Source organism: Sminthopsis crassicaudata, chromosome 1 (genome assembly GCF_048593235.1).
Source record: "Sminthopsis crassicaudata isolate SCR6 chromosome 1, ASM4859323v1, whole genome shotgun sequence".
Lineage (NCBI taxonomy): Eukaryota > Metazoa > Chordata > Mammalia > Dasyuromorphia > Dasyuridae > Sminthopsis > Sminthopsis crassicaudata.
The window spans coordinates 668159414-668180351 of record NC_133617.1 but is presented as its reverse complement, the minus strand read 5'-3'; positions in this window follow the sequence as shown (position 1 = coordinate 668180351).

Genomic DNA, 20938 nt, shown 5'->3' with positions numbered 1-20938 from the left:
TAGATTAGATCTTCTCTCTATGTTGAAGATATCCACTTCCATCAGAATACATCCTCATACAGTATCATTGTTGATGTGTATAATGATCTCCTAGTTCTGCTCATTTCACTCAGCATCAGTTGATGTAAGTCTCTCCAAACCTCTCTCTATTCATCCTGCTGTTTGTTTCTTATAGAACAACAATATTCCATAACATTCATATACCATAATTTACCCAACCATTCTCCAATTGATGGGCATCTGTTCATTTTCCAGTTTCTAGCCACTAAAAAAGGGCTGCCACAAACATTTTGGCACATACAGGTCCTTTCCTTTCTTTAGTATTTCCTTCCCAATAGCAGCAATGCTGGATCAAAGGGTATGCACAGTATGATAACTTTTTGGGCATAGTTCCAAATTGCTCCCCAGAATGGTTGGATTCTTTCACAACTCCACCAACAATGCATCAAAATCATACAATTCATAAGGGAGCAAGGAGAGCCCCTTGAGTTCTCATGCTGTTTTCTCTTCTTACATCACATCACCGCCTCCTCATCAAGATTGTGGATTCACAGAATGACTGGGCTAGCTAGAAAGACTAATTCTGGTCTAGCCCCCTCATTTTACAGAGTAGGGAACTGAGGCTCAATGAGATAAAGTATTTGGTCAGGGGTACTAGTTAAATATCAGAGCTAGATGTCTTGTCTCTAAATCAAGTGCTCTTTTCAATACACTAGGAATTAACCATGGTTAGTAAGGGTAAACTAAGCAATAAACCTTGCAGGGCCATGACCACATAATAGATAGCTATTTGTCTAAGGGCTCACTCTGGATGGAGCCCTGATTGCCCCTTCATATACACAAGATCCTTTTAGTTACAATTACCCATCGATTAATGGGGTCCAATAATGTGTTATCATTGCATGTTTCAAAAGGTAATGGGATCTACCTGTGACAGCTAATCAATGCACACTCTCTTAAAGAATGGCTTTGCCGCCTGGCTGGGGGAAGATGGGTGGGGCAGAGCCTGTGATTCACCATTGACCCACAGCTCAAAACACTGCTTTCTCCAGCACCTGGCTGCTTGTACCAGCACTGTGGTTGGCATCCAGGGTGCTACAGTTGGAGCCAAGAGACCTGAGTTCTCTCCAGCCGGCTGCTCACTCTCTGGGTGACCTGGGAAGACTCTCTTCATCTCCCTAGCACCCTCTTTGGTTAAATGTTCTCTGTTATGTTCTCTAAGTGTCTCTGAATAAGGGGCAGGGGCAGAAGGGAGCTTGAAGAACAAATACAGTTTGCTACCCTTTCTAGAGAACCTGTTGTTTGTCCTTTGTTCTTGAAGAAGACCATGATATCAGGAAGGATTCCATGACATGCAAGTGAGCTGGACTTAAGTGAGGGGGACTGAGCAAGCTCACCTGCCTCACTTTCTCCTCCAGAGACATCTGGGTCCAGTGGCCAGATATAGATCAAGATGACTGGAGGTGGCAAAGTTGATCAAACTGTTCTGGTGAAGTAGGAAGCATGAATCCTGCCACCTTTATTTTTACAGAAGAGAAAATTGGAATGAATAGAAGTTAATTAAAGTGCCAGTGCTAGAAATGGGACTTGTGTTCAGGTCTATTAATACCAAGTGCTGAGATTTTTTTGCTTGTTTGTTTGTTTTTTAACTAAGCACATGGTTTTCTATGTGTACTTGTTAAGTCGTTTCAGTCATGTCCTATTCTTTGTGACCTCTTTGGGAGTTTTCTTGGCAGAGATACTGGAGTGATTGCCATTTCCTTACCAGCTCATTTTACAGATGGGGAAACTGAGGCAAACAGGATTAAATGACTTTTCCATATAGCTAGTGTCTGAGGCTAGATTTGAACTCAGGAAGATGAGTCTCCCTACCTCTAGGTCCAGTGCTTGGTGCAATATTGTGCCATCTATCTCTACTCCTATCCAGCTCCATGTATACTAGACCCTGTTTCTTTGAGGTTCATTCTTTCCAGATTTATTACTCTCTACATATAGATATATTCCATTCTCTACTGACATTCTCCTTTTTTCCCAATACTTGCCCTCAGATGAAGGATTTCAGTTTTATTATCAGTGTTCCCTCGAGTGCCCTAACTTTCCATTTCCTCAGTCTATATAGTTTCCATGACTGACTTTTCTGCGCCATCTCAGCTGCACATAGGGATAATCATATACTTGATCTTGCTATTACCCATAAATGTTCCATTTCAATTTTCAAAAACTCCAAAATTCTTTTATCCAATCATAATCTTTTATCTTTTCAGTTCTTTCTATGTCTTACTGCTTTCAAACCTATTCTTCCTCACTTTGACCAAAATTCAAAATTAAAATCTTTCATTATGTTCTCATGTCCTCATCCTTGTTCTGATTACATACTATTCCCTTCTAACCTTCATCTGTGGGAAAATCAGTTTAACTCTATAGTTAATGCTATACTTTTGATTCCTTTGCTCCTCTACCTTATTGATGCTTTTTTTTTTTTTTTTTTTGCCAAACCACAACTATCTGCCTGCTTTGCTCCTACTCATCCTCAAAGGAACTAGAGGAGTTACATCATTGTGCTAACTGGGTCTGCTATAAAGTTATCTAATGCCAATTATGCCCTCACTGAAGCAAGGTATTCTTTCTATTCTCTCTTACACAATTCCCTATCCTGTTCACCAGTGCCTGTTCCAAACCTTCACATTTCTTTTAAAGTCTCCTGTAGCACCTCCTCCCTGAACTCTCTCAAATGAGGACCTCCCCTCATCACTTAACTGAGAAAATTGAGAACATTTGCTCTAAGTTCCCCTTTCCCCCTTTCTTGTCTTTTCCAATCCTTAACCCCACTTGCCCCTTTTAGAATTTAATCTTTGATGAAGAAGTGGTGCTGCTTTTTACTAAAACCTCTATATGCCTTTCATCTCATCTCTTACCATCTTTTCTTGTAGATTGCTCCCTTATCCTCCAACCATCAATCTCTATTTACTGGTTCCTTCTCTGATGCTTACAAATATGGCAAGTCTCCCCAACCCTTAACAAATCCTCCCTCTATCCTGCTCTCCCCTTCCTGGTCCTGTATCTCTTTTCTCAGCTAAAGGCTTGAAAAGACTGCCAATATTTGGTGGCCTTCGTTCCTCTTCTCTCACTCTTTTCTAAGCCCTTTGCAATCTAGCTTCTGGCCTTTTAATTTAATGGAAATTTTTATCTTCAAAGTTATCAATGATTTCTTAGTTGCCATATCTAATTTTCTCAGCCTTTATCCTTCTTAACTTTTTTTTTTGCAGCATTTCACACTGTTGACCTACTTTTCCTCCTGAATTCTCTTTACTCTCTAAGTTTTTATGACATTGTTTTCTCTTGTTTTTTTTTTTTTTCTTTCTTTTCTAATCATTCCTCATTTTTCTTGGATCTCTCTGTCTCTGTCTCTTCTTTCCTCCCATAAGTTTCTTTATTTTTATTTTTTTAATTATAACTTTTTATTGACAGAACATATGCATGGGTCATTTTTTACATTGTTCTGACTTTTCCCTTCCCTCCCTCCACCCCCTCCCCTAGAAGGCAGGCAGTCTTATACATGTTAAATATGTTATAGTATATCCTAAATACAATATATATGTGTAGAACCATACAGTTCTCTTGTTGCACAGGAAGAATTGGATTCAGAAGGTAAAAATAACCTCCTCCCATAAGTTTCCATGGACTTAAATGTTATATCTATAAAAATGATGAAGAGATCTCTATATCCAATTCTAATCTCTTTCCTGGGTTTTAGCCTTGTATCTTCAGTTCCCTGTCGGACATTTTGAACTGGAGGTCCCATAGGCATCTCTAACTCAATATGTCCAACATGTCTATTACTTTCCCTGTTTGTTCATCCCTCTGCTAAACTTCCCTATTACTGTTAAGCATATGTCTATCCTTAGTTAAGCAAATTTGCAACCTTAGTATCATCTTTGACTCCTTACTGTCATTCATCTCACATGGCTAATTAATTGCCAAATCTTATCATTCCACAATATTCCACAACATTTCTTATCTATGTCTCCTTCACTCTACTTATACAGATACTAGAGTTGTATCTCTACTGTACAACTCTAGTTCAGGCTTTTATTACCTTTCTTCTGCACTCTTGCAATAGGTTATTAATTGATCTCTAGGTCTTAAATCTCTTCTCATTCTGTTCATCCTCCAAATATCCACCGGTATAATTTTCCTAAAGCACAGTCCTGAACCTGTCACCCTACTTCACCTTCCCCTAAACAATAAATTCTAGTGGCTTCCTCTTTCCTCTGGAAACAAATATTAACTTCTCTATATATGAGTCAAGAAGAATCTATTAAGTGCCATATAATCAGACTCCTGGCCCTATCCTGTCTTTCCAGTTTTCTTACTCAATATTCCCTTTTATGCATTCTATAATTCAGCCATAGTGGTGTTCTTCCCATACAATGCTCCATCTTCTAAGTCTATATCTTTTCATTGGTTGTCCCATTTGACTGGAATGATTTCCTTCTTGGAATCCATGGCTTCCTCCAAAGCAGATGAAAGACCTTTTCAGGATGCACTTTCTGGTCCTCTGAGGTGCTGGTGCCTTCCTCTAAAGTTAGCTTGTGTCCACTTCGTTTGTATATTGTATAGAGCTATTCCTCCACTGTTTTCTCCATTAGAATGTAAGCTCCTTGAGAACAGGAACTGTTTTCATGCTTTATTTGTATCTCATGCTTGCTACAGTACCTCATACATAGTGATACTTGTTGAATTGAATTGCTAAGGAGCTTCTCCTATAGCCATCAACTAAAACATGGCCCCAACAGGCTTGGTAATTCCAGGTAATTTTAGTTAGCAACCTGGTTGTCTCAAGTATTTCACTGGATGTGGAGATATCAGAATTCACAGTGTTTTATTCTCCCTTCAGTAAAGACTTGTTGTTTGTCCTTCATTCTTGAAGAAGATCATGATATCAGGGAGGGGATGCCATGACATGGGAATGAATTGGATTAAACGAGGGAGGGCTGTGCAAGGTCACCTGCCTCACTTTCCCCTCCAGAGCCATCTGGGTCCAGTGACCAGATATAGATCAGGATGGCTGGAGATGGCTCTGGAAACTTATTTTCCAATGTCATCAGGATAAAAAAGTGATATTAAGTTCTTGAAAGATCTGCTAGTGGAGTGTAAATTCTAGAAAGCCCTACTATGCTCAAAAGACTTTTAGTAGGAGCCCCATAATGAATTGCATGTATTCACAGCCTCAGGGTCATCCTCACTTCATGGAGGGGCCTCCAGGAGATGAAATTTTCTTACCACACTCACTGGCAAAGACCTGTTACTAAAGTATGGAGAGATCTTGGGGTCTGTTGGTGAAGAGAAGAGCTATAGTAAAGAAATCACAGATCCTTTAAAATATTGAGCCATGTATTTCTTATTCACAAAATGATATTATTAAATGATGATTTAACTTCTTCAGTACTTTTCTTCTAAATGATCTGTGATTCAATAAATCAATAAATATTTTTATGTACCAAGTGCTGTGTTAAAGATTGGGTATGAGGGGGCATAAAAAGAAGTATATATATATATATATATATATATATATATATATATATATATGTATTTTCCCCCCCTAAGGCTGGGGTTAAGTGACTTGCCCAGGGTCACACAGCTAGAAGTGTTAAGTGTCTGAGACCAGATTTGAACTCAGGTCCTCCTGAATTCAGGGCTGGTGCTCTATCCACTGCGTCATCTCGCTTCCCCCCCCCCCCCCCCCCCACCATGTTCCATGTACTGATGGCTATTTCAGGTATTCCATCCCTCAGGAAATGGATAAATGAAATTTGTTGTTGTTGAGTTGTTGTTGAGTTGTGTTGGAGTCTCCATGACTCAAGGTGGGGTTTTCTTGGCAAAAGATACTAGAACAGTCTGCCATTTCCTTCTCCAGCTCATTTTACAGATGAGGAAACTGAGGTAAACAGGGCCAGGTGACTTGCATCAGGACACACAGCCAGTAAGTGTCTGAGGCTGGATCTGAGTCAGGAAGATGAGTTTTCCTGATTCCAACCTGGGCACTCTATCCACTGAGCCACAGAAGTGCTCTAATTTGTGCAATACAGATATTAGTTCTTTAGAAATTTGATAGAAGTGTCCTACAAATTTATTAGAGCCAGACCTCCACCCCTTCTACCACTTCAACTTCCCTTTTAGACTAGTCCTATTTCCTTTAAGGAGATGGGGTTATTTGAATTCTCTATTTGGACTCTGTACACACATCAGTCGATGTTGAATTGATTGGAGGCAAACAAGATCTGGGTCTCTCAGAACCATTAACAACAGTAGAGGGCAGCAAAGGCACAATCCAGAACCTGCTGTCCCCTCTCAAGGGCATCCATGATGTGAGAGAGAGAGAGAGAGAGAGAGAGAGAGAGAGAGAGAGAGAGAGAGAGAGAGAGAGAGAGAGAGAGAGAGAGAGAGAGAGAGAGAGGGGGGGGGGGGGAGGAAGGAGGGAGGGAGGGAGGGGAGAGAGAGAGAGAGAGAGAGAGAGAGAGAGAGAGAGAGAGAGAGAGAGAGAGCGAGCGCACGCTCAGGGATGGAAGTTGGGGGGTGTGGTTGGTGGGTATGGGGAGTGGACAGGAGGGAAAGAACTTAGCTGAAGTAACAGGGGACGCAGCAGTCACCTAGTGAGATTCATGAGCAAACACAGAAAAAGACTGAAGATTCAAACGCAGACTATCAGAGCTGAATGGGAGCTTACAGATTGTTGATTGGGTCCAGCTCCCTTCATTTGACAAAAAAAGTAAATTGAGGTCCAGAGAGGAGAAGAGATTGCTTATGGCTCCAAAGGGAATAAATTGCAGAAATAATGAATCTAGGTTTCCTACTCAGAGCTGTAACTAGCAATTTTAGTACCAGGGAAAGTAGCACCCAGTTTGACAAAGCAGACTTGATTGAATGTGTCCTCAAATTACTGTTGTAATTCATGATGTGAAAATAATATGATATAAATATTATAAAATAAATAAATATTAATATATAGCAGAATATATTTATAATATATAATAGAATAGAACATATAAATAAAATAAATATAAAATAATATAATGTAAAAAATAATTGAGGCAAATTCAGTTCAGTAGCTTAGGACAGTGGTTTCAAAGTAAAATACAAATGAGAGCTGCTAAATAGCAAAGAAATTTGGAATCCATTAGATTCCTTTCCTCTTAGGACTCCCCAGTTTACCCCAGAGAGGCCTTCAGTCATGTCTTAGGAAAGAAAGAACCAGTGTCTTAAGAAGGAAGACATTGTATTTTTCTAAAAGCATCATTTTATTGATATATTTTGTTTTTACATCATCAATATTTCCTGAGGCTCATAGATTCAAACTCAAAATATCAGAACTGGGAGATCTTAGAGATCATTGATTAACTTAACTCCTCCGTCATTTTATGAAGAAACAAACTAAGGTCTAGAGAGGAGAAGGGATGGATTTGCTTAAGGTTTCAAAGGGAATAGATGGTAAAAACATTGAACCCAGCTTTCTAGACCCTTCTTCTCCTCCCAAAGAATCATCTTTAGGACAAAGGAAAAAAAGAGATAATTTAAAAAAAATTTTTTTCTTTTTTTTTTTCTTTATTATTTTTTTTTAGCAAAGCTGGAAAAATCTGACTTTATCTGAAGTCTTCTATCCCTATAGGCCCTTTTAGGTCTTTGCCTTTGCATATATTCTTTGGGGACAAAGTTGGTCATTATAATTTTGCAGCATTGAGTTTCAATTGTCTTGTTAATATTTCTTTTGTTTACATCATTGTAATCATTTTGTATATGTATATATTTTTATATACATATATTCCTAGTCCTTTACTTGTATCAATTCACATTTCTCTGTATCTCACAGCACAGTAACAATTTGCTACATGAACATACCTCAACTGGTTTTGCCATCCCCAAGTGCATTATAGCTACAAAAATTTCCATTTCCAGTGCATTATAGCTACAAAAAGCCTTATAAATATTTTGTATTATATAAAGACTTTTTGTTTGCCACCGTCCTCCTTGGGATATTTTCCAAGCAATGATATCACTGGGTCATAGGGTATGGACATTTTAGGAACTTGAAGGAACATGGTTTTGAGAATGTTCTGGGAAGTGTTTTCCTCACAACAATCCTCTGTAACCCCCATTTTACAGTTGAGAAAGCTGAGCCCAGAGAGGAGAATTCACTGGTTCAGGGTTACACAATAGCAGAATTAGGATTCTTTTCAAGGTTAGGGCTCTTTCCATTCCATTACCCTGTGACCCACAAGACTTTTGTTTGATCTGGGACTTAAGAGATCTGAACTCTTGAGTCTCCCTCTCTCACTGACCCACTGTGTGGCTTTGACCAAAAAGTTTAACCACAATGAATGGAGGAGGAAACAGTGGTTCAGAGAAGTCCTTTGTTATTTTCTGTCAGGGTGTTGAGAAGCAAAAAATAAAACCAGCAACAAGACATGGTGCTTTCTGGGGTCCCCTTGGAAATCTTAGTTTCTGCATGAAGCCTTTTCTGACCATCCCAATTCATCTTGTGCTCTTCCTTCTCTAAACCCTAACCACTTTTTGAATCTTACACCTAATCATAATTGGGGGTTATTTCACTGTTTGTGTTTCCCTCTAATTGAGCACTTTGTGGAGAAGGCTAGATCAGCACCTACTTTCTCCACTAGATTGTAAATCTTCTGAGGACAAGGGCCGGACCAGTTTCTCCTCTCTCCTGTCTAAAGTCCCTGAGGTTAGGGACTAGGTTTACACTTTGTCTCTTCTAGATCTAGAACTTTAGACTGGGGCTAGACCAGTTTTTATTTGTAATCCTAGTCTTTGATCTACCAAGAGCCTGACCCAGGGATGGGGGCACTGAGAGTCTCAATCAATACTAATTGAATTAAATATCAGGGAAACAAAGGCACAGAGAAGGAAAGCAATTAGCCCAAGTTCATGTAATAGAGCCAGCAATGTGACTCTTGGAGTCACAAAGCCCTAAGGCTCTTGGTTAGATATATACTGTCCCATCCCTTCTATTCTCCACCCTCAAAACTAACCTATAACATGCTCCTTTTCCTTATTACTCTTGGACCTCCCCTTCCCATATACACAGAAGGAAAGAGAATATTCACTTATAATCTTGAGGAAAGGTGGCTGGTGAGGTGCAGATAAAGGGACTCATGATAGAGCCCTCGGTTGGGTTTGAAATCTTTGACATTTAGTGACTTGGTTGGTAGTTTTACGATTTTTTTGAGGAAAGACAAATATTGGAAGATGATGATTCAATAAAGCAGAATAAGACAGGAGGAAATCCTCTAAGGTAGAGCAACTAAAACAGTTGCAAACATCCTAAGTCAGAGAAATCGAAGGAAGAGCAAGTTATAAAGGCACCAGGGGAGAGTGTCCTGGACACGGGGCTCAAACCCCAGCTGTCATTAACTTGCTGTGTAATCCTAGCCAAGCCCTTTTTCTCTCTGAGCCCAGTTTTTTTCAACTATAAAATGAAAGAGTTGAATAATATAATTTCAAAGAGTCTTTCCAATTTTTGTATTAATATCCCTTGTGGCTCTACCATTCTGTGTTCTAAGAGACTTCCCAATGTTGAAATGCTATTAAGAAAGCTATTTGATAATGCAGGTGACAATGGGCATTAGACAAGTTTATGTGTCAGATTTGTGGCTCAGGGAGCAAGGCACAGAACACCTGCTGGATGTGGAAAAAATATAAACTGGAGCCCTACTGTGTCCTGTTCTCTAAGGAGGGAAATCTCCCTGTAAGAAGGGTTGGAATGAGAATCTCTATATTATTTCAGCTTCCTGGCATGGGGGGGGGGGTGAGGGAGATGGGAGAGAAGCAAGGGAGTTGGGGAAACTAGTCTAGTCAGGGTGTTCAGAGATTATAATCTCCAGTTCACATGCAATTGGTTAGGAAGTACTTGATCCTACTGAAGAATGGATAAAGTGGAAGCTGGGAGATGGTGAATGTAAAGAAAGTGGGGATTACTTCAAAGCTTCAAAAACTTAGTCATAGAATCTTTGATTGTAATTATAAATTCATCTCTAAAATTTTACAAATTTAGCCTTGAAGAACTATTGCTGGGTCACCACGGGAACAATGGAACCACCACTCCCCATTCTGTATCTAGGTGTTCAGTTTAATAACCTTTATTCATGGGAGAGCCTGTCCCTAATAAGAGGTTAGGCTCATTCTTCTCACATTCAATAGTTTCTTAAACCCCTTTCCTGCCCTCTCCCTCAGTAAACTAGGGAAGATTTTACTTAAAAGTTTACTAGATTATGGTTTGTATCCAGAGTTTACTCCAAAAAGAGGGCATAAAGAAGAATTAATTGTACAATATAAATTAGGTAATTTACTCACAAACAAAATGTATGCTAAATACAGGGTACTTACAAGCACATAATTAAGAAAAACAAACTTAAAATAGCTTAGTAATTACCCTTAAAATTTGCCAAAAGGCAAAAAAAGTTAAATCTCATTGGAACATAAAGCAATTTGTGGGATTGCTGATTAAGCAGTTTATATTTCACCTTAGTTCTGCACTATTTCAACACTGAATTGAACCTCCTCTGAACATAGAGCTCAAGTATTCCATAGTCAGCTTGCTTCTGAATTCACCCCAACCAACCACTTGTATCTGCCACAATCAACTTCTTTTCTCCCTTTCAATTTCACAGTGGAGAAAGTTTCTCTCTCTCTCTCTATGTGTGTGTGTGTATGTGTGTGTGTGTAACTATGTAATACCCTACCATGTATCAATTCTTTTTCTGGAGGTAGATAGCATTTGCCTTTATAAGTCCTTTATAGTTAATTTGAATAAACATATTACTCAGAATAGCTTTGTCATTTACCATTAATCTTCAAATAATATTGCTATTACTGTATATAATACTCTCTTGGTTCTGCTCATTTCACTCTGCATTATTTAACACAAGTCTTTCCATGTTTTTCTAAAACCAACCTTTTTGTCTTTCTTACAGCACCAACACCAAGTAACTTCTAAACTTGGGCACATCCATCTCCTATCTTGAGGCTGAACTTCAATTACCTAGTTAGGAAAGAAAGCAAAGAGAAAAAGGCATCCAGGGGCCTTGTAAGATCATCTATCTGAATCCTTGTTCTACACAGCCCATCTACCTCACATCTTAGAGACAGAGCATATTATTTGTTACATGAAAGAGTCTCAGTAAGCGACAAATGAAGGACTGCTCCCTTTTGAACATGCTCCAAATCATCTGCTAATAAATCAGCTTCTTATCATATCACAATGCACATCCCTCAGAAGCTGGCCCACCTCCCACCCCAAGCTTCTTTGTGCATGCTTAGAACCAGGAATGCTAACTCTGAGTATACTCTATGGTGTGTGGTAGACTGGGTATGAAGAATAGGGGAGAGAGAATGGCCCCTGCTACATGAAGAAGAATGAGGCTCATTTATGAACAATATCACCTTAGAAAACTAAAAGAAGAAGTGAATGGTAAAAATAAGTTTAAAAAAACTTGGCAAGATATCCAATAAAGGAAAGTCTTCCCAAGGGCATTCAAGAATAAAAATAGGATTACAAACAGAAGTAAAATGGAAAAGATTTGTAAAAATCTTTTTACCAATGGAACCCCCCTTACTTGTTCCCTAACATCTCACTCCCTAAAATGCAGAAATGAAACTAAGCAGAACAAAGATGGGAAAGTGATGAAGTTGTGTCAACTATTTATAGAAAAGGTACATGGCGGAGGATATATGTTATGAGAACAGTAAAGAACCATTGTACAAGAAAGATATCTGAAGGAGGGAAAGATACTAAAAGTATGGAAAGAATCTCAGACATTATTGATACCCAAAATTATGGCTGTCTTCCTACAACCTCTCCAACACTGATTATTTTTATCTTTTGTTATCTTTTGTCGGTTTGCAGAATGGGAGATAAAACTCTTCAAGTTGTTGTGATTTCCATTTCTCTTATTCTTAATGATTTGGACAATGTTTTCATATGGACATTTATAGTTTGCAATCTTCTTTTGAAAACTACTTATATCCTTTGGCTACTTACATTCCAAAGAAAAACTTTTGTTCTTAGATATTTGTATCGGTTCCTTAGGACTAAATGAAATATTTTCAAAGTGCTTAGCATAGTGTCTGGCACATAGCAGGTGTTTAATAAATGCTTATTACTTCCTTCTCTGTATTATTCCTTCACTCCCTGTATATTTTGGATAGAAAACTTTTATCAATAAGTCAAGTGCAAAGATTTTTCCCACATAGTTATTTCTCTTATTCTATTTGCATTACTTATGTTGAAAAAAAAAAACATTTGAAGTTTATATAATTGAATTTGTTTATTTTGTCTCTGTAATTACCTCTATACACTATTTGATCAAGAATCCTTCCCTTAATGATTGTTGTACAAAGTCCTTCTCCCCCCCTCCTTTTTTTCACAGTGTGACCTTTTTGTATTTAGGTATTCATTCGGATCTTTTGGTGTTTCATGGTATAAGATGCTGGTTTATACCTAATTCCTACCAAACTACTTGTCAGTTTCCATAGAAGTTTTTGTCAAATGCAAAGTCCTTTTACCCAGTACTTTATGTTCTTGGGCTTATTAAACACTAGTCTATTGCTTCTCATTTTTCTGATTGTTGCTTATCTAATCTGCTCATAATATCTATCTCTGATTAAGGCATGCCATAATAGAGTGCTGGACTTTGAGCCAGGAATACCGAGGTTCGCACACCACCTTTGACATTCTCCTAACTATGTGGTCTAGGCAAGTCAACTCTGTGAACCTTAATTTCTTCATCTACATAACAAAGGAATCAGATTAGATTATTTTTCAAATCTCTTCCAGCTCAACTCTATAATTTCATACATTGCATTAATTTTCCATCTTTTAATGGTACCAGGTAATCTTTATGTTTGCAGATTTAGAGTTCTAAGTTTCAAAGTGCAATAACCCCATTTATTTCTAATTTTAAAAATTATTATTCCCTTTGAGATTCTAGACATTTTATTCCTCCTAATGAATTTTGTTATTGTTTTATCTGGTGCTATAAAGTATAGTGATGACATTTTGGTCCTCTTCAAGAACTAAGGACAACCAACCAACCAACCAATCTATAAAATGTCCTTCCTCTTTGTAATTTGATAAGTATAATTCTTCATTGTTTTTTGGATCAGATCTGATTTGGATTTTTGATCATGGTATTCCATTATCACTGAACTCCTGACAAATCAAAAAGGATACAATATACTTTAATTGGTCATATTAACAGAGACATAGTGTCCAGAATAAGGCAGGTGATGGATGGTCTTATTATCTTCTGCCCTGGTCAGACCATACCTGAAGTGTCATGCTTAGTTCTTGATGACACACTGTAGGAACATTTTTCTTGAACAAACTGGGGGACACAGAAAAGAAGCAGCAGGATAGAGAGGGCCCTGGGATCAGTGGTAGGTAAGGATTTGTTGCCACAATTGGCATTGTTTAGCCTGGAGAACAGAAGAGTTAGGGGAAATATGATCCTCATCTTCAAATATTTGATGGCTTGTCTTATAAAAGAGGGATTAGAATTGTTTTGTTTGGCCCATGAGAACAAAATTAGAAGGCATGGGGAGAAGCAATAGGAAGGAAGATTTTAACTAGATGGATGTAAGAAAGCATTTTCTAACAATGAAAGACATATGTTATAGTGGGGGAGAAATGTAGATTTGACTGTCAGTGAAAATCTTGCTATTTTAAAGCTGTATAGCAATAATGGTAGATGATATAAAATACCTAGGAGTCTTCCTGCCAAGACAAACCTAGGAATTATATGAATCCAATTGCAAAACACTTTTACACACTAATAAACTTGAGATCTGAATGACTGGAAAAATATTAATCGTTCCTGGATAGGGCAAGCCAACATAACAAAAATGACAATTCTACCTAAATTAGTTTATTTATTCAGTGTCATATCAATCAAACTATCAAAGATTTATTTTAAGTACTGGAAAAAATAATAAAATTAATCTGAAAGAACAAAAAATCAAGAATATAAAGGTAATTGTTGGAAAAAAATGTGAGGGAAGGTGATCTAGCCAAACCAGATCTCAAGTTGTATTATAAAACATTCATCATTAAAACAATATAGTACTGGTTAGGAAATAGTGGTGAGAGAACATGTACACAGTAATGACAAAATTATGTGATAATCAACTGTGATGGACTTGGATCTTCTCAATAATGTGGTGATTTAAGGCAATTTCAATAAAGTTGAGATTGAAAATGCCACCTGCATCTCAAGAGAACTATAGAGACTGAATGTAGATCGAAGCATAATATTTTCACTGTTTTTATTGTTTGTTGTTTTCATTCTCACAGTTTTTGTTCCTTTTGGCCTCATTTTTTTTAGTACAACATGATAAATATGGAAATATATTTCAAAGGATTGTACATGTTTAACCTATTTCAGTATGCATGCTGGCTTGGGGAGGGGAGAGGTAAGAGAAGAAAAATTTAGAACACAAAACCTTAGAAAAATGAATGTTAAAAACTATCTTTATATGTATTTGGAAAAATAAAATACTATTGAGGGAAAATAAAAGAAATAAAGTTGAATCAGTGGAGTAGAATAGATACACAATAATAAATGACTGTAGTAATCTAATAGTTGATAAACACAAAGATTGCATCTTTTGAGATAAGACAAAAACTATTGGAAAAACTGGAAAGTCTGGCAGAAATCAGGTATAGACCACCGTCTCATATCATACACCAAGGTAAGGTCAAAACTGGTACGTGATTTAGACATAAAGGATGATATCATAAGCAAATTAGGGAAGCAGCGCATAATTTGCTTATTAGATCTATAGAAATGGAAAGAATTTATAACCAAACAGGAGAGAGGAAAAATATGGGATAATAATTGATCATTTTGATTACATTAAATTAAAATTTTTCACAAACAAACTCAATGCAGCGAGAAGAAAAGCAGAAAACTGGGGGAAAATTTTTACAGGAAATTTTTTTTTCTGATAAAGGCCTTGTTTCTCAAAGAACTGAGTAAAAAGTTTAAGAATATGAATCATTCCCCAATTGACAATCAAAAGATATGAACAGGCAGTTTTCAAAATAATAAATCAAAGCTATCTATAGTCACGTGAAAAAATGCTCTAAAACATGATTGATTATAGACATACAAATTAAAACAGTTCTGAACTATCACCTCAAACCTATCAGATTAGCTAAAATTGAGACAAATTAATTGCTGGTGATTCAACCTTTCTGGGGAGCAATTTGGAACTATGCCCAAAGAGCAACCAAACTGTGCATGCCCTTTGATCCTGTAATGCCACTTCTAGGTCTATTTCTTCCCATCTCCCAAAAGGAAAAGGACCTATTTATACAAAAACTATTTATAGCAGGTCTTTTTGTGGTGAGAATTGGAAATCAAGGGGATGTCCCTCAAACAGAAAATAGTTGAACAATTTGTGGAATATGAATTTAAGAGAATACTATTGTGTTATAAGATGATGAGCAAAGGGATTTCAGAAAAACCTAGAAAGACTTAAATGAACTGATGATGAGTGAAGTGAGTAGAACTAGGAGAACATTGTACACAGTAATAGCAACATTGTAGGGGGATCAATTGTAAATGACTTCACTATTCTGATCAAAACAATGATCCAGGATAATTCTGAAGCACTTATGTTGAAAAATGTTATCTACCTCCAAAGGAAGGACTGATGGAGTTTGAATAAAGATTGAAGTACACTATTTTGTTGTTGTTCAACTATTTTTCAGTCTTGTTTGATTGCTCATGACCACATTTGTCATGTATAACCTATATCAAATTGCTTGTCATCTCAGCAAGGGCAAAGGGAAGGGGGAGAGAGAAAATTTGGTACTCAAAAATTTAGAAAACAAATGTTTTCCATATAATTAGAAAAAATTAAAATGGCAATTTAAAAAGTGGTGTGTATGTATATATATCTATATCTATATCTATATCTATATCTATATCTATATCTATATCTATATCTATATCTATAGGCTTTTGGAGTATTTCATTTAATTTTTCTGGGTGTCTTTTTTTTAATCTGGAGAATGAGTGGGTCAGATCATATGAACTTCAAGATTTATTCCATTTTTAAGCCCAAGATCTGGGAGATTGTTTTCTAAAGACTAGGATATTAAATTCTATGTAGGTCTCTGGTCTTTTTCTCTGGAAACTAACCATCTCTCCTGATTAGGCAAGAAAGACTAGGATCAAAATAACTAATGATGCTCTTGGCAGAAAAAAGCAGGGGTGGGGAATGAAGGTATAACACTAATAGTTGACAAATATATAAAATTTAGAAATTTATAAAATTTTGTACACACAATTTATTTGAGCTTCACTACAACAAATGAATTAGGTATTACAGGACGTTATTGTCCTTATTTCAGAGAGGGAAAACTGAGGCCCAGAGGGGATCAATTAGTCAATAAGTGTTTATTAGTTCCTATTATGTGACAGCCATCAGTGATTTTCCTATAATTACATAATTAATAATGGTCAGACATCTTTCTGATCTCCAAACCAATACTCTATCACTAAAATACTCTGTCTTCTGACAGTAAATAAGTGGACTATATTAATGAATTTACCTAAATATTTCCCTTAGTCAAACCATGAAGTAGAATGTGCTCTCCTGAAAGTAGTGAGTTCCCCATCACTGGATGTCTCTAAGTAGAGGTTGGCTAACTCTTGTCAGAGTTTCATTGTGACCTAGGTATAGCTCAGAATAGATGCCTTTTAGGGTCCATTCTACTTGTAAGAGTCTTTGAGATCCTAGGCATAGAACACAAGTGACGCAAGCTTTGAAAGGGGGCTGGAGAGGGGCAGATCTAGATCCTGGGGCTGTCCAGCTGGTACAGATCAGAAAGAGTCCTTGGACAGCCAGTAAGGGGTGTTTGTGAGGCTGTAAGTAAAATATTTGAAGATGACTGTAATCTATCTGTAATCTCTGTTTTTTTTTTTTTTTTTTTTTTTTGTATCTAAGAATTCCCTCTTGCAACTAGGAGACTAGATCAGGTATATGACAATCACAGTTCATGTAGAGCATCAGAAATCTAGTATTTTAGGTAATTTACAATGACCAAGAGATCAATCCTGTCATTTATAGGTTGGGATCTGTTAAAATCTAGGAGATCTATCATTTTACTTCACCCCCATCATAAGATGTTGAACTGTTTGCTTCCTGCCTTTGTCTGTCTGTCTCTCATTAGGTATTGGTCATCTCTTCAGGGTTAGGCAGAAAAGAACTGGATCAGTGTAAAAATGACTAATGACAAGGTTATTGGGGATGGATGCAGCTCTGCTGAGTAAGCAAGGCCAGGCTGGCCTAATGAATTTTCCTGAAAACTTTTCTTAACCAGAGCAGTAAATGACAGGTGTTTGGCAGTTTAGAAAGGTGAAAAAGAGTTGGCCAGCAATACCACCCACACATACAAAGCAAATAAAATGAAATGTTCCAGAAGCTGAGAGCAATTTCATCAGTGAATCTGAATTATTGACATCCTTGGGGACTGGGGGACTTACCATTGAACTGATAGAATTGAAATAATGGGCAGTTCAGGACTTTTTCTGACTTGGCAGAAGGGCCACAATGGGCCTTGTTACCCACTAGGGAGCGGAAGGGTGAAAGGGAGAGCAAAAGAAAGGGAAGGAAAGCAATAGGGAGTTAACTAGGAGACTAGGTCAGGTATGTGACTAGACCACAGTGCCCTCTCACCTCCCACTCTGAGTACTGGAAATATGGTAGTTAACCATTTATTATGACTTAGAGGATCAATCCACAACTAATGGGATAGGATGCTAAAATCTAGGAGGTTCACCCCCCACTCTATCCAGGACATTTTAGAATTAAGAGTTGGAAGAACTTTAAAGATCATCTAGTTAATCCTTTTATATTTTGAGATAAGTAAACTAAGGTTCAGAAGATGTTTGTCCAACCAGGTTCTGAATTAAAGAATTCTGATACATGTGTTGAACTTGGAGGTGAGCCAACATTTCTACAGCAAAATTTATGAGCCTTCATCAAGGAGGAGAATATAAGGAGAATCTGAACTATTTCTTAGTAAAAGAGGAATTTGACCATAGTGCATTTAAAAAGATCTGGAAGTTTTAATGGATCTAATAGTTATAATAGTGTAAGTAGCAGTGAAAAAAATAGTTTTTTGGGGCTATGTTTATAGAAGTAGAATGTCCATAAAAAGGGAGATCATAATCCTCTGCCTTGGTTAGATTTTTATTCTGTTAAGTTCTGGGAACCACACTTTAGGTAGAACATTGATAAACAAGAGCAGGTACAAATAGATAAAGATAACCAAGATTGGAGACCATATCACAAGATGATTGCTTTTAGGGATAAAATAGCATTTTGTTTTACAATAGTAAGCCTGGAGAAAAGAAGGGGTGACATGAGAATTTTAAGTATTTGAAGGACTTTTCCGTATAAAAAGGGTTAGACATTGTCTTTATTCATAGGAAATAGGACTAGTAACATTTGGAGAAATATTATAGGGAAATAGCTTTTGTCTCCATAAGAGATTGCCTTTGGAGGTGGGGGTCATCTTCATTAGAAAGCAAATATTGGATACTCTTTGCCAAAGATATGATAGAAAGGGGCAGTTTGATGGTGCAGTGGATAGAGCACTGGCCCCAGAGTTAGGAGGACCCGAGTTCAAAATTACACTCAGACACTTAATACTTCCTAGCTGTGTGACCTTGGTCAAATACCCCCAATAGCTTTACCCCCAAAAAGATATTATAGAAGGAATTCTGCTCAGATAAAGGTTGAACTAAGTATCCTGGGAGATTCTGCCCAACAATAACTTTTAATAATTCTATAACTTTTTAAACTTTTTTGTGTCATAGATCCCTTTAACAGTATGGTACATCTTCTCAGGATATACATAAAATAAAATATATAGGATTATGAAGAGAACCAATTGTACTGTTACTTTTGTATATAATTTGTAGTATACAATTGTATTTAGTTACTTTAAAACAAGCAAACAATCTGACTTAGGCTAAGAGCCCCCTGTTCTGGGATGATGTCGAACATTTCTGCCAGTTCTCAATCCACTGACTCTTTTATTCTAAGTAGGACTATCCCATTGACAGAAGGGCTATGAATTGAAAGACCAAAAAATGTTTGCGCCAACATTAATGAGTCCCTTTTACTCTAAGAGAATTGTTTATCCTAATGGGGAGAGATGAAAGGAACTGGAAAGGGGGAGATCATTCAGTGCATCGGGGAGGTATGTCTAACACTGTACCTTCCAACTCAAGAGGGCATCCAGAACACACTGCTGTGGGCCAAACTATCCTGGGCAATACCTTGTGTTTGATTCAGTTCTCTGTCCATTATCATCAACTTGTTGACCTTCTACTTTTATTGGGAACTGATTTGGGCCAAAGCACAAAGGCTGCTTTCTGTTCCCTTGCACTTCTTACTCTGCATATCCTATTCAATCCTGCCTTCTCCACCATTCTTCATTCTTCAACTGCCCAAATCCTATCTTTGGCAAGAGACCTTTTCCAGTCTCCCCATATGTCATTCCATTTACATTGTGAATATTTTATATGTACAGAGTTGTTTGTATAGTTGTGTCCCTCATTAAAATGTGAGTTTCTTGTGGCGAGGGACTATCTTTTGCCTTTATTTGTATTCCCAGAGCTTAATACTGTGGCTGAAACTTAATAATAATTTAATAAATGTATAAATGCTTGTTGACTGAGTGACCTAGAAGGTGATTTTCCCCAAACCTTCTCACCCATTTGCTGCATTCTGTTTGGACCCACTTTAATACTTAATGGACAAAGGCCCTTATCTAGAACAGCAGGACATTGTTTAGTCTCTGACCATTTTGACCCTTGGCTCTATGTAATAAAAACAATAGCTGACATTTATATATAGACTTTAGGATTCTCAAATCACTTTATATACAGGATCTCATTGAATTTCATAAATCTTCTGAGGCTGTTAATAGGCTCCTGCCTTAAACCTGCTTAACCCCGGACTGCACCCTTTCCTTTCTTCTACCCTGCCTCACCCTGATTCAAGATGTTGAGGTTTCCTACTCCACGGCCAGGCTAAGTGGGACAAGATAATTCTCCTCCACATTTCAAGGCAATGCCGGTGTTCTTGAACACCCACTGAGGCACAGATGAGATGGACAATGTTGGATTTTATCAGGGGATAGGGATCCTAACAAAGGAAAAGAACTAGCAGCCCATAGCACAGAGCCCTGACACATTTATTGCTCAATAAATATTTGCCAGTTTAATTTGATTTGGTTGGAATTGTGGCATGCTTGTGGGGGAGCGCTGTAGGAGAGGAGGTGGAGCTTCTCTCTAGCAGTATCATGGGATGATTTCAGGCCTCTTTTGACTTTTGACTTAATTGAGGATCTCAGAGATTTTTAGCATTTCCCCATGGTCTTCCTTCCTATATAATCCCTCTATCAAACTCTGCCATCCATAACAATTCCCCCCTCCTCATCCCCCTTTCCCTGGCTCTTTAAAATTATCTGATGTGATTACCCTGGACTAATATAGATTGTTAAGTGGTTTATCATGTTGGGGGTTGTCCAAGGAAGAGGGGAGTGGATTATGAGAGCAAAGTCATTTTGTCTTGTTTGTGGGAGGCAGATTTGGAGAGTTGGGAATTTTCTGACCCACTCTACCATCTTCCCAAAATCTTCCCTTTTACATGCCTTTGAGACAAGGGATAGATAACATCAAAACTGGAAAGGGCCCTTAGAACAAAGAATAACAGAAGTGAAAGAAAATTCAGAGCATGGGATGGTCTGACTGGAAGGAATGGAGAATGGAGAATATTAGAGATAGGAGATCCTTGGATATAGCTTATAAGTGATGAAATGGACCTAAGAATACAAAATGTC